The following is an 11,985-nucleotide window of genomic DNA, read 5'->3' as shown; positions in this document are numbered from 1 at the left end:
CGATACCCAAAGTCTCCTTCTCCATAGCCAATGAAGAAACACTTTTTGGACTTTGCATCTAACTTTGATCTTAGGCTTCTATCTATGTGCATGAAAGCCTCACACCCAAACACTTTGAGAAATGCATAATTCACCGGTTTACCTGTCCATGCCTCTTCTGGAACTCCCCCATCCAATGCCGTTGAGGGTGACCGATTGATTAAGTACACAGACGTACTTACAGCTTCCGCCCAAAGCTCAAGCGGTAGGCCTGCATGTAGCCGCATGCTTCGTGCTCGTTCCATGATTTCCCTGTTCATCCTTTCCGAAATCCCATTTTGTTGAGGTGTCCTTGGGGTTGTCCTTTGCCTCCAAATGCCATTGCTAGCACAAAAGCTTTCAAAAGCTTGGCTGCAATATTCGCCTCCATTGTCGGATCTGAGGCATTTAACCTTGGTACCTGTTTCATTCTCTACAAAGGCTTTCCACCTTTGAAATATGGAAAATACATCGGATTTATTCTTCATGACATAAACCCATGTTTTTCTAGTCGCATCGTCTATGAATGTTACATAGTACAATGAGCCACCAAGTGATGGTGTACTTGCAGGACCCCAAACATCAGAATGAACCAACTCAAGTTTTTTATTTTTTCTTTCATTTCCTGATTTTTGAAATTTTACCCTCTTTTGTTTACCATAAACACAATCTTCACAGAACTCTAAGTCCACTTCTTTCAAACCTGGTAGAAGCTTCTTTGTTTGAAGGATTTGCATTCCTTTGGCACTCATATGCCCAAGTCGGTAGTGCCACACCGCACTGTCAACTTCTGTAGTTGTTGCACAAGCTGAAGGTTGCATGCTAACAGTACACAAGTAAAGTGTACCGACTTTTTCACCCTTGGCAACCACCAAAGATCCCTTTGAGATCTTCCACCGTTTGTTTCTGAATGCAATGTTGTGACCTTCAGCGTCCAATTTTCCTGTAGAGATCAAATTTTTGCGAAGAGAAGGAATATGCCTAACATCTTTAAGCTTCCATTCATTTCCGTTAGCAGTTTTGACAGAAACTGTACCTTTGCCGAAAATCTCACAAGCTTCATCATCTCCCAAGTATACATACCCAAAATTACCTTTGGTGTAGTCTTGGAAATGTTGCTTGTGTGGTGTCGCATGGAATGAAGCCTCGGAATCTACTATCCAGGAATTAGACACATCGTCTTATGAGATAATTAGAGCATCTTGCTCTACTTTACCTGCCACATTGGCCTCCGATGTTGGCTTGTTGTCTTGAGACTCTGTCTCCTTCTTCTTCTTGGACCAGCAATCCTTCTTGACGTGGCCCTTCTTGCCGCAGTTCCAACATTCAAGAACTGACTTTGTGCGTGACTTGCTCCGCCTTGAGCGATCACGACCCTTTTGGTTTTTGAACCTCTCCTTAAGCCTTCCTCTTGTTTCCACTGATAGTGCAGCACTTGATGATTCTCCTGTGCTTCTCCTTCGCATTTCCTCGCTTAGGAGAACACCCACAACATCATCAAACTTAAGAGTATTTTTGCCAGAGATAGAATTACTTACAGCCATCACAAGGCTGTCCCAACTATCCGGTAGAGATGATAGTATAAGGAGAGCTCGCACTTCGTCATCGAAATTGATTTTCACTGATCGAAGTTGACTTATGTTTGTGTTAAAGTCATTTAGGTGTTCTGCAACTGAACCATTCTCTGTCATCTTTAGATTGAACAAGCGCTTCATAAGAAATACCTTATTGGATGCCGATGGTTTCTCGTAGAAGTCGTCAAGTGACTTCATCAAGTCCTCCGTGGTCTTCATCTCCGAAACATTGAAGGCCACCGTTGACGCCAAGCTTAACCGGATTGTTCCCAGTGCCTTTCGATCAAGGACAATCCATGCTTCATTTGCCATCGTTGCGGGCTTCTTTGCAAGACCGCCTAGTGGCAAATAGAGGTCCTTCTGGTAGAGATAGTCTTCAATCTGCATCTTCCAATGTTGGTAGTTTTTGCCGTTGAACTTCTCAATCTTGAGCTTCCCTTCCTCCGCCATAACTCCCACTCAATTCAAGGAATCCTTTCCTTGAGATAATTTAGCTACGAGCAAACCTTGCTCTGATACCAGTTGTTAGGAAATAAGACGTAGCTAAACAGATTTATATACACGAGATTATAGAGTAGAGAGCGAGAGAGAGAGAGAGAGAGAGAGAGAGAGAGTACACACGATATACGTGGTTCACCCAATGTGGGCTACGTCCACGGGAAAGCAGCCACTCAATAGCTTTAGTACTTCAAAACAAGAAGTAGTTTACAAAGGGATTATACCCTTAATGGAGCTCCCGCCTTGCTTCACTCTCACCACCTCACACTCACCTTGTTGCATCAACTTCACACACGCTGAAATGTGTGTAGAAATGGCCTCCTTTTATAGGCCAAAAGGGCTGCCCTCTCTTATGAGAGACAACCATGTGTAGCCGCCCTTGTGCGAATAAGTCCAAATCGGACCCTCCAATCCGCCCATGTGTGGCCGCCCTTGAGAAGACAAGTCCGCTTTTGAATTCGGCCATCGGCCATTGAATTCGGCCACCGGCCACCGGCCATTGACTTCCGACCACCGGCCACCGGCCATTGACTTCCGACCACCGGCCATCGGCCATTGACTACCGGCCATCGGCCAACCGACCGGTTGTTTTCCGACCACTTTTCGGCCGCCGTCCGGCCATAATATTCCGGCGAAAAAGAATATTCCGAGACCTTTAAAGTTGCCCCTGATTCTTGTCCGTGAAAATTTTGGTTTCCGGTGAGTGATTTTCCTTCACGCACGATGGCTTCTCCTCATAATGGGGGCCTTACAAATGTGCGCTTTTACCACGGAAAATTACAAGGGTACATCAGGCTCCATACTTAACATTCAATGAAGCTGACCCTAAGGTCTTATGCTCCATTGGTTAGCCTTGCTCTTTGATAGACCATCTCTCATTTGGGCCCCTTTACCATTGGCCCCGTGTTGAGATAGATCTATAAGCACATATCTATATCTTAACACTTGTTCCCGTTTATTCTCCCACATTAAGTGATCAATTTAATATGAGAAAATCATTTTGGTTGGTTAGATATTAGATTTTATGACATAAGTTATTTCAGCATCTCGCTTAGTGCATGATTATATTCGAATATTAAGTGGTGGATATCATCTTTGGTATGTTTTAGATATTTATCCATCGAATAGGACAGATTGGCAACCAGTTGGGAGCATAGTTGGGATTTTTTATGCTTTCCATGCGTTTATTGGTGAGCAAATGTACCGAGGAAGACAACACAAGGAACTTGCAGATAATGGAATTTTCTTTTATGATATGTCATATGTGGAACCGAGAACTTCCATTGGTTGGGGTCGTGTAGCTCCTTTGTGACTTCCATCCTTTGACAGTAAGGATTGGTCCTTGCCTACTTCGCAAACTAGTGAAAGCTTCAGGAATAAGTTGTTTCAGGATATACAAAAGTCCCTCAAGTATTCAATTGCCACAAAAATAGTTCGGTTCGCACTATTTATGCCTCTTGAAGTGTTTGTAGATTTTTTCTTCGATGAGCAAATAAGAACTTCCGCAACAATGTTCATTTGCAAGTCTGAGAGCTGTTTGGACTTTTTAGATGATAATTGGGATAGGAAACAATCACAGAACAAAATCTGTATTTTGCAAAAGAAGTCCATAATTTGCAAGTTCATTATAAGCTCTCAAAATTTCTTAGTATCGTTTTACTATATTAGATATCATCTTCTTAGTGGCAACCTTATTCCACTCGACCAAGATACAAAGAACAGCCTCGAGAACAAACCTTTATCAATGGAGCTCTACTTTCGAGACAGCCTACTTGCTGTGATGGAGACAATGTCAAGCACAACTCTTGCACAGCTCAGGATAGATCTTACATGTGAAGAACTTCCACTTTTGTCGGAATTGTATGCATTCAGTCTCAAGAATAGAAAGGTGCTTACTAAATCGATAAATTTTGATTGTCTTTAATACACTATGACTGAATCTAACTTTTTCTTCTTTTCAGATTCCAAGGCGCAAGGAGAAAACAACATTGTGCAAGGAGTCACTAACAAATACACTTCACTTAATTGCTTCCACCGTAAGCTAGGTCACATACCTTGTGCACGCAAAGAGCTTTGATGCCATGCAAACCATGATGTACTCTTCAAAATGACTAATGCAGAGTCATTTTTTGGCGGTCAAACAATGTTTCAAAAATGTACATTTTCAATGTTTCAAAACTTTACATATTGGGTTGCTTCTGTCAAGATTTATACAATTAATTTTCTCCCTTTCCCTACTACTGTCCTCTCCCCCGATTTGTGCCACTTGTCCCTTGTCCTCTCCCCCGGCTTGTGCCACTCGTCCCCTGTCCTCTCCCCCGGTTTGTGCCACTTGTCCCTTGCCCTCTGCTCCGGTTGCTCACCTGCCCTCTGCTCCGGTTGCTACTACCTCTGCCTCTGGGGACGGTGGTCTCGCGTATCCTTTCGCGTCGCTCAAAATCATGGGCCTCTTCCATGGCTTCCCATGCTTCTTGCACCTGTGAAGCTTCCCACTGTTCTTGCTCTTACTGTCGAGGTGTAGCCCATTCCTCTACTTTTGTGGCGTCCGCATAATATTGGTTTATTGATTCTTGCATATTTTGAACTTCTTCTTGAGTTTGATTGTGGCGTTGCATCATTTCGTTAATGCGAGCCTCTTCGAACTCGTCAGCTCTCGCCGCTTCCTCTCTTGTGCGTCTGTTTACCGAGATTATAATATGTTGGATGGCCATTACAAAAAAATGTCGCACATCGCTGTTGGTGTAGTTATGTAATCGAAGTTCCTGTAGAAGCGTGATACACACATCTGTTGCTTCATACATACGTTGCAACAAACAATAAAACAGCAGATTACTTATGTTTGGTATATCCATAATTTGACTGATGAGCAACACGGCATTCAAATAGATTCGCCAGCCACAACTATAGTCATCAGTCTGCGTGAGCACGGTTACCCGTTCGTGTCGGACTACATTTCCTAGATCATGTTCTAACAAAAGATGCTCTACACAGCATACAAGTTTTTTCATGGCACTACATACATAACCACTTGAGTCAGCAACACATTACAAAGAGACACTGCTTTCCAAATGTACCCAAATGGACCTTACGTTTTTACACGACCGTGAAACGCCCTGCTTTGCCTGGAGTTTGTGTAGTAAACAATCTTAGCTTCCATGTCAAATAACATCAGACTCTAATGTCACTACAGAGACACCATCAAAGATGAGGAGAGATTCTCAATGCAAGATGTTTTTTACAAGGTAAGAAAATACTCACGATTGATTGTACGTAGTGACTAGAAAGCGCGCTAGATCAAAGTTGACTCTACTAAACCAGTTCATTAGACTCAAAAAGGAAAATGAGTTGTTCTGCAGATAAGGCGATATCAGCGGATCTATTACATATACTTTCTCTTGAACCTTAGGGGGGAGAAGCGAGACAACGTGGCTAACATGAACAAATGGCAGAGATTAGACTTGAACACCAAGTGAATCAATACCGAGCGAGTGGGGTAGCTATCGAATTCCATCTGCCACTGACTCGCTTGGTATTGACCCATGTCTTAGCGGAAATGAGCCATTATAAAGAAGAACTTGATGACTGCCGCAAAGACATGGGTCAATACCGAGCGAGTCAGTGGCGGATTCCAATTCCATAAGCCACTGACTCACTTGGTATTGACCCATGTCTTTAAGGTAGTGAACCATTATAAAGAAAAACTTGGCACTGCCGCAAAGACATGGGTCAATACCGAGCGAGTAGTACCAATAATCCAATTTCATTAGCCACTGTCTCGCTTGGTATTGACCCATGTCTCGGTAGAGACCCATTAATGAGCATGAGAATTAAAGAGCATGAGAATTACCACAAAGCAACATTGACGACCTCATTCGTTGCGAGCGAGTCGGTGAAACTGCGCATGCACATGAAGTCTACATTATCGAAGTTGAAAATGCAGGCCTCCTCTGACCTTGCAGGCAGCTATATGTGCGCATGCAGAGGTGGTGAGATCAACAAAATTGTCAACTCCTCTTCATTCTCTTCGTTGATTTGCTCTAAAATAATTGACTCATCCGATACGTTGGATGGCCCTTGTGATGCAGAGCCTTCCCCTTGCCTTTCTTCAGCTGGCTCCTTGGCTGCCTCAGGCTCCTCAGGCTCTAGATCATTTTCCTTCAATATCGGTTGCTCCCTAGATGCCTCAGGCTACACCCTGACCTGCTCTTGTTCCTCATCATCCACGATGGACTGTGGATCCTCCATGACTTGCTCATTTTGGTGTCTAGCTGGCTCCTCGATAACTGTATCTATTTCTTCCATGACTGCCTCGGGGTCCACTCTGGCTTGCTCTTGGCCCTCTGCGGCTATCTCAACTTGCCCATCTCTGCCTTGCTCTTGGCCCTCTACGGCTATCTCAGCTTGCCCATCTATGTCGTTTCTCTCGACCCGTGATCGGGTCCTTCTACTGTTTGTTTCAACCCTAGACGGCTCTGTCTGTCGTGCACGAGGATGGAGAGGGGGGATATCCATGGTTCTACTATCCCAGATAGGCACTGGCTGAAGCAGCCCATCGTAGCGGAAACGAAGCCTACGAAGAGTATCAAAATCCCGCGGCATGATAGTGATGCGGTGTGCATGGGCAGCCAAGATATATCCATCGCTGAAGAATTCCACGTGGTAGTCTTCAACAATTTCTTGAAGGCAGAGGAGTGCACTGCTGGCCCATCGCATGCCAAATCTCCACTGCTCGCAAATCTCCCGCACTACTTGCTGGAAAGGGAGACGTGGAATAGCAGGTTGAACGTGTCGTTCTATCCTGCGCAGCTCTTGCAGTACACCTCTGTGCGCCTCATATCGTTGTCTTATTGCTTGAGCATTCAAAGATTCACCTGTTGCCCTCCTAGTGTGCAGGCCTTTACACGAGGCATCTCTACAAATACAATAACACCAAAAGACAATTCATTTGTCAGCACAAGGGACTTTAGATTTCATAAAAGGTCAGTACCAAGTGAATAGGTGCATAGTAAAGAGTTGCCTTCCCTTATTTTCTCGGTAGTGACGTCAGAAAATAGTAATAGCAAGCATGACTTATATTTTCTGAGGTCACTTCGAGCGAATAGGTGCATAGGAAAGAGTTGCCTTGCCTTATTCGCTCGGTAGTGACCTCAGAAAATAGTAATAGCAGACATGACTTACATTTTCTGAGGTCACTACCGAGCGAATAGGTGCATAGGAAAGAGTTTGCCTTGCCTTATTTGCTCGGTAGTGACCTCAAAAAATAGTAATAGCAGACATGACTTATATTTTCTGAGGTCACTACCGAGCGAATAGGTGCATAGGAAAGATTTTGCTTTGCCTTATTCGCTCGGTAGTGACTTCAGAAAATAGTAATAGCAGACTTCACTTACATTTTTTGAGGTCACTACCAAGCGAATAGGTTTGCATCCCCTGCAACAAAATACCTTATTCGCTGGGTAGTGACCTCAGAAAAGTGTACAAGCAAGCGAACAGGTTTTGCATCCGCTGCAACAAAATACCAATGTGAAGGAGATGTTTAAATCGATGCGGTCCTAATTGTCATGGCATTCCCTCCCATCACCTCCCCTAATATCGGAGGGATGGTACCATTGATTCTCTCTCCCATGTCCACCTCTCATGAAACCGCATGGTGGTACCACCCCTCATAGACCACTCACTCATAATCCAGAACCCAGGCTCTGCTTTTTATGCATGTCTGAAAGTCTATTTAAGTAGCAGTTGTTTCAGAACCTCCCTCAGGGTTTCGCAGAACAACTAAAAGAAGCTTAGGATAGTGGTGATGCCTTTCCAAGGTATACTCCAGCAGCGCCAGCAACACCGCATCCGGGCCCTCCTCATGAGGTCCCCCCTTGGCCCTCCCCCGATGTTACCCTTAATGTTCTCGACTGACACAGCTAGGGAGTGGCTGCTGTCAACACGTGAGTCAATTCTCGAGGTAAGCCGCTGGTAATTCTTTGCTTTCTGCTCCCAATTTCCAAGCTCCTAGTTTGAAGAGCTTATTTGCTAAATGCTCTGTGCAAGATGCTAGCCTGAAGCTGCAGTAAATGCTGATCGTCAAGCAAAGGGTCTCAATCCTTAAAGACTCTCTGGAAGCAAGAAGGCGTGAAGAGATGCAGCGATTGCTCGCCGAGAATGGCTCTATGGAGGCTATCATTAATTGGCTTCAGGAAATGAAGGATGAAGTGCTTGAGCTAGCCAGTAAATATGAGGAAGCCATTAACTTTGCCAACAGGATTTGCGAAGAGATAGCCTGGCTGTGAAGGAAAAGGACTACATGGTTATTGCAAACCCTAAACCCCCGGAAATCAGTAGGCCACTCTTTGTAAAGTTTGAAGTGTTTTCTAACTCAAAACCCGGTGTTCAGTTGTAATTTTGTTTCTTTCTTATAAAATCAAAACGCGTATTTGGCAAAAAAAAAATCCTAAATCCGCAACAAACAGGGGTTACCTTCCCCTTACTTGCTTAGTATTGACCTTTGTACTAGCAGACATCACTTAACTTTTCTTTTGGTCAGTACCAAGCGAATAAGGCTCTTCGGACTAAGTGACCTTACCTTATTCGCTTAGTACTGACCAAGGACGATGATCTATACCAAGCGAACAGGTGCAACAAACAGGGTTTACCTTCCCTTATTCGCCTGGTACTGACTACCCAAAATACAAGTGCACAGAAGGGTAGTAAGTAGAATACCTCTTCACTGTGTATAGAGTTCCGCGTCACTGAAGCACCGCAGATTAAGAGTAAGAGAAGGAGGATGCGCGAGAGTAAGAGATGATGGAGTTTGCTTACCGCGTAGCGTCAATGGGGGTAGAGTTAATTAGAATGATGCTCAGTAGAGGACGTGAAAAGAGGCAGAATAGTTGAAACTTGAGATGTTTGGCGGGGGTAATGCCCCAACTTAGAATGCTTACCTCGGGGAGGGTGACAACTTCACTTATGCGCAAGATTGCGGTTGGTAAATCATACTGCATGGGAATTTGAGACCATTTATTACTGGTTGTCCTTGAGAGCGCAGCCCACGTGCCTTTTTGAGTGACCGTTTAGGGTCAGACAGATGCCAATCTCCCTTGCAGTCGCCATCTCCATCTCCGAGTGGAACAAACAGATCGCCACTGCCTTTGCCTTTTCTGCGCCCTTCCCCTTGGCCAGCTCTCGTGTTCCTGCGTTTAGAGTCAGACGCCGATTGCCCTTGCATTCGCCATCTCCATCTCCAAGTAGAACAAACAGATCGCCATCGCCTTTGCATTTTCTACGCTCTTCCCCTTGGCCACTTCTCGTGATCCTGCGTTGAGAGTCAGACACCGATCGCCCTTGTAGTCGCTATCTCCATGTCCAGGTAGAACAAGCAGATCGCCGTTGCCTTTGCATTTTCTGCGCTCTTCCGCTTGGCCACCTCTCGTGATCCTGCGTTGAGCGACCTCCACTGGGTCGAGTCCTTTGCTGCCGTGCCGCTATCTCCATCGCCCCCCTCTGGTTCTTTCTGTCGGTGGCCTGAGACATCACCATCCAACTCGGCACCATTGGATATTGCGGAGACAAGTTCTTTCTCCCTGTCTCTCCCCTTCCTGTGTGTTGTTAACTGTGTGCGCACCGAAGCCACTGCGTTAGGGTAAAAACGCATGCATGATTGGAATAATTACTCCTTATGTGACCGTACCACATTCATGGTTGGAATAATTACTCCTTATGTGACCGTACCGCATTCATGGTTGGAATAATTACTCCTTATGTGACCATGCCTGAGTTTGGGCATAGTGAGTGAGTAGGCCTATAAATCTATAACTGATAACATTAGATGCTATGTTCTTATCCACCTATTCCGAACGCTTAGGTCATAGGATAGAACCAAGCGAATAGGGCCCTTCGGAGATTCTTGGGGCCCCTATTCGCTTGGTTCTGACTCAACTAAGGTCACCTCTTATGAGATTAGCACACGGGACAGAACGAAGCGAATAGGGCCCTTCTGTGATTCGTGGCGCACTATTTCGCTTGGTTCTGACTCAACTAACGTCACCTCTTATGACATTAGCACATGGGACAGAACCAAGCGAATAGGGCCCTTCGGTGACTCTTGGGGCCCCTACTCGCTTGGTTCAGACTCAACTAACGTCAACTCTTATGACATTAGCGCATGGGACAGAACCAAGCGAATAGGGCCCTTCACAATTTCTTGGGGGACCTACTTGCTTGGTTCTGTCTCAACTAACGTCACCTCTTATGAAATTAGCGCGTGGGACAGAACCAAGCGAAAAGAGACATTCAGGGGTACTCGAGGCTTAACATTCGCTTGGTTATGACACCAAATAGTTTTGGCTTGCTTTTTCTTTCAGTCATGGGGATCATAGTCCTGGAGACAGACGTGAGCGAGGATACATGTGAAGAAAAACTATTCACATTCTTATATAACGCCCGTGCTCATCACCGTGCACCAAAACTATCAGGAATGTTCAATGCAGAGTTTTCTATACAAAGGATTATAGATTGCTCATTTGAGTACCTACAAACCCATTTGCAACAGTATGAGGCAATCACTTGTGACAATTCAATGACAGTTGATGGCATGAGATATGTGCACCCAACCGACCTTGACCCTGACAAGAGTGCTTCAAGGAGACTGAATTGCTATCTAGAAAAGTGTCCCTCCAATGCACTTCTTGTACAAGACAGGTATATGAAGCACTTCAAAAAGTGTCTCTTAGTGGAATTCTACCATGGGTTTGTCTGTTACTTATACTTGCAGACGGATGGTGAGTCAGAGACTTCGCAGTCAACAACTTTTGGTAGTTGTCCATTGGCGCCAGAGGAAGAGGTAGAGGGTGTGGAGGTGCAATTCGACCCAGAAGAAGAGCGGGTAGAGGCACTAAAGGAAACATTTGATGCGGGCTTTGACTCTTGTTTCTCTTGCGGATGCAGCAATAGGGTGCAAGCAAGAAATTCCAAGTAAGGAAGTGACTTTGCCTCTGAATTGTGCTCCCAGCTTTGCTATGGCGGGCGACACCCACTATGTTCTACTCACAGATATCATGCATGAGCTCAATATACGGGAGGACTACTTCCTAGCGGCAATTGCAAATTTTTGTGAGGCAGACATGGGGTTTGTGGACGATGATGGAGTGGACCAACATCTTATTGCTGACACAGCTGTCCGCGACTCACAGTTCACTTCAGGGTGGCAACTGATCAAAGATACGTTCAATGAAGCGAAGTCCGGAGAGACCAATTTTCCAACACATGAGCAGTTTGAATCGACAACATGACAACTCGTCTTGAAAAACATGGGTAGGCACGTGGCACCCAAAGATCAGGTAATGAATAGTCAGTCTATTCACTTGTGGGGGAGGTCGATGCTGGAAATGGACGAGAATCAGATGGTAACTTTTGTCGTGCATTCAGATGGTATTAGAGATGGCCCAGTGATAAAATATCATGATCATTTTTTTTTGCTAGTTTCCTTAAAAGAGCGGGAGGCTCACGGCAAAGGCTTGTCACTGGCGTCCAAGGCAAGGATGCGACGTTGTCTCACTACATCGGGCGTTTCAACCACAAAAAGGTTTGTAGAAACAATTCAAGTACTTGGCAATTGCACTCATCTCACTTACGGCCCATAAATTCATTGCAATTTTTATGTAGATCATAATATACCACAAGGAATACTCCGATGACAATGCAAAGTTCCCACTGTTTGCAATGAAAGTTATTACAAGATTGTGTGGTGGGCACCCCCTCCCACTAAACGCAGAAAGACTAATTCTGATTGAGAAACAGTTTGCTCTACGCGTATTTGGCATTGGGTATGGGTGCCAAGCACTTAGAGCCACAGCTCAGGCTCTGGCTGCAGGGGTTGCAGACCCGGAAAGCTTAGATCCATACAACA

The sequence above is a fragment of the Adiantum capillus-veneris genome, chromosome 8 (assembly GCF_014529385.1).
Source record: "Adiantum capillus-veneris isolate H3 chromosome 8, ASM1452938v2, whole genome shotgun sequence".
NCBI classification, from domain to species: domain Eukaryota; kingdom Viridiplantae; phylum Streptophyta; class Polypodiopsida; order Polypodiales; family Pteridaceae; genus Adiantum; species Adiantum capillus-veneris.
The sequence above is the reverse complement of the archived record's forward strand: the minus strand, read 5'-3'. Positions refer to the sequence as shown.